General features: G+C 67.2%; 1 pseudogene; it reads right to left on the reverse strand.

The window, feature by feature from the left end:
• Positions 1 to 247: 247 nt before the first annotated feature.
• LOC128943453 (serine/threonine-protein kinase pim-1-like) lies at positions 248 to 2,363 on the reverse strand (annotated as a pseudogene).
• Between the last annotated feature and the right edge of the window lie 688 nt (positions 2,364 to 3,051).

The raw sequence follows: 3,051 nt of genomic DNA on the forward strand, positions 1-3,051 counted from the left end.
AAGAGATTGTCATCCTTGAGGTTGTCCTCGGTGTCTCCAGCAGCAGCCCCACCTGGAACAGCTTCTCCAGGGGCTCCTTCTCCTGCCCTGGGGCCAGACCAGGCTGTCAGGGCTCTGCCCGGGGCCCCAGCCATCCATGAACAGGACAAACAAAACCAGGGGGATGGTGGCCACCAGTGCTTGCTACACCAGGTCTGCAGCTCAGCTCCAGCCCAAGAGCTGCGTGTTCCCTTCTGCTGACCCCCGCTCAGAGCTACAGGCAGGACAAAACCAGCCTGGTTTGCTTTGCCACTGATTGCCAAGAGATGCGTGGAGCTGGTACCTGCCAGGCCCCTGGATCCAAATGTGCACGTGGATCTCTCCCATCTTCTAGGGCAGAGGAACACCCTTCACCCAAGGATGACAGAAAAGATCTTCTAAGGATGGCCTCTCCGAGGGCTGCATGGACAAACACCTCTTAATGATATCCTGGCACTCTGGGGAGAGAAACCAGAAATCATCAGTCAGTTGGAGAAGTTGCCCTCCCGTTCCCATGCCCAGGCCATGCTGGGTGTGCCCAGAGCTGGGCCTAAACTTCCCCATGGATGCTCTGTTTGGAGGAAGGCAGGAGAGCAGGACATGTGCCACCTCCTCAGCAGCTGCCAGAGCGGGATGCCCATGAGCCTGCTGCTGTCTCCCAGCACTGGTATTGCCCCCGTGCCCAGAGATGAGGATCCACCTTGAGAGAGCCATCGTGGGAACAAGATCCGCCCCCGGATGATCTCCTGGCCCCTCCTGAACGGATGCTTCCCCATGACCAGGTGACACAGAAGGAGGCCCAGGGACCAGATCGTGGCTGCCTCGCCGTGGTAGCGTTGGTGCTGGATCCATTCTGGTGGGCTGTAGGACAGGGTTCCTGTGGAATACAGACAGAGATCAGCAGGGGGATGCTCCTGCTCCCAGAGCCTGGCCCCAGCATCCCTGGGCATGTGGGGGCTGCCCCAGAGGCACATGGAGTGAGAGCTGCCCTCTCACCAGCACCTGGGACTTGTGCACAAACTTGGGGCTGGAAAAGAAGCCACTGGTGCTGGAAGAGGGCAGCAGAATCCCTGGGAAGGCCCAACCATGACACACAAAGAAGAAACCCACCCAGTAGTGGAGAAAACTCACTCTTCTCCCCACCTCCATGGCCCCCAAAAATGTTAATAAGCCAAGGCAAATAAGGAGAGCGGAGCAGTCCAAGCCCTTCCTCGCCTGCACACCAAACCATCCGAGGCATGGGATCAGACCTCCTTCTCTGCTACCCCCATGGGGGTTTGTGTTGGGCTGGCTGCCCCAGCTCCAGCCCCAGCCCAGGCCACAGTGGGTGCTGAAGGCTGTCAGCAGGGCTGGGAGCTGGCTGCCCTCACACCCCACCCAGAAAAACTCGGCTCCAGCATCAATCCTATCCCGGCTGCAATAGGGGGAAGCCCCAGTGCTGCACCCAGGCTGGGCCACGAGATGCCCAGGAACACCCCCTGCGAGGGCTCACCTGCAAACTGGGTGTAGGCTGTGTCTTGGAGGAAGGCGCCACAGCCAAAGTCGATCAGTTTCAGCTGCCCGCTGGCCAGGTCGAGCAGGACATTCTCGGGCTTGATGTCCCTGTGCAGGACCCCGCAGCTGCTGCAGTGCCGCACGGCCTCCAGCACCTGGCGGAACAGCCCCTGCGCCTCCTCCTCCGGCAGGAACCCCCGCTCCGCCAGGAAACCCGAGAGCTCCTGGCACCGCTCCGGACGCTCCAGCACCAGCAGGAAGCTGTCGGGGAGCTCAAGCCACTCCAGGAGCTGAATGACACCGCCACAGCCACGGGACACCTTGGCCAGCAGCACGATCTCCAGCGGGGCGCTGGTGCCGTCGGGCTGCGGGAGGAGCGCGGTGCCGTCAGTGGGGCCGAGGCCGTTCCGGGGCTCTGCGAGCCCTCAGCCAGCCCGGGATGCTCTGCACGCCCCGCTCAGCCCACGCCCGCTCTCCCCGCAGGGCTCACGGCGGCTCCCACCCTGCCGGGCCCCGGCTCCTCGCCGCCCGGCACGGCCCGGCTGCTGCCGCTCACTCACCAGCTCGCCCCAGTGCCGGATGCGATCCCGCGGCACGCGTTTGATGGCCACCTGCGAGCGAGGGAGAGCAGCGGGCTGAGCTCGCCGCCCGTCCCGCCGCGCCCCGACCTTCTCCTCCTCCTCCCTCCTCCTCCGCCCCCTCCTCCCGCGCCCGCCGCCGGCCCCGCCGCTCACCGGGGCGCCGTCCGAGAGCCGCGTGGCCGCGAAGACGCTGCCGAAGCCGCCGCGCCCCAGCAGCAAGCCCAGCCGGTACCGCTCCTGCAGGGCCTCCTGCGCCTCACCTGCGGGCGGGACGCGGCTGTCAGCGCTCGGCCCGGGGCCAGCAACGGCCCCCGAGCGCCCCTCACCCGCCCCGGGCCCGGCATCCCCACCCGCCCCGGGCCCCGGCGGCTTAGGGCTGGCGGCCGCGCTGCCGAGCGGCGGAGCTCGGGCCGGGGAAGCCGCAGCGGAGACTGCCGGAGCGGCCGCGCCGCGTGTGTCCTCCGCGGGCCCCGGGAGGAGCCGGGGCCGGGGCCGGGGCCGGGGTCGGGACTGGACCCTGCATCGGGGCCGGGGCCGGGCTCGGGCCAGGCGGAGCCGAAGGGCGGCGATGCCGTCCCCGCACCAGGCACTGATTCCCGCCCAGCAGCGCCACCGCCAGTACGGCCAGAGCCAGGCGGAGGCGAGACCGCGGCGGGACGGCCGGGGCCGGGCACGGGGCAGCCCCGCCCGGGGCCGGGGGCGGGCCGGGGGCATGGCCCGGCCCTGCAGGGGAGAGGGAGGCGGGGAGAGGAGAGGGACGCCGGGCAAGGGACCCCGAGAGAAGGGTGCCCGACAGCGGGAAAAGGAGAGAAAGAGAAAGTAAAAGAGAAATAGAAAGAGTGTTTAAAACTATCTCTTTGCTGCTGCTGCTGTCGCCGCTGCTGCTGCCGCTGCTGCTGTCGCCGCTGCAACTGAAGTACCGGGTGCGTTCGTCCCCGTGTCCGTTCCCCGCTCGCCC

Source organism: Melozone crissalis, unplaced genomic scaffold (genome assembly GCF_028551555.1).
Source record: "Melozone crissalis strain CALT ecotype California unplaced genomic scaffold, PUWL_Pcris_2 ptg000046l_1, whole genome shotgun sequence".
NCBI lineage: Eukaryota > Metazoa > Chordata > Aves > Passeriformes > Passerellidae > Melozone > Melozone crissalis.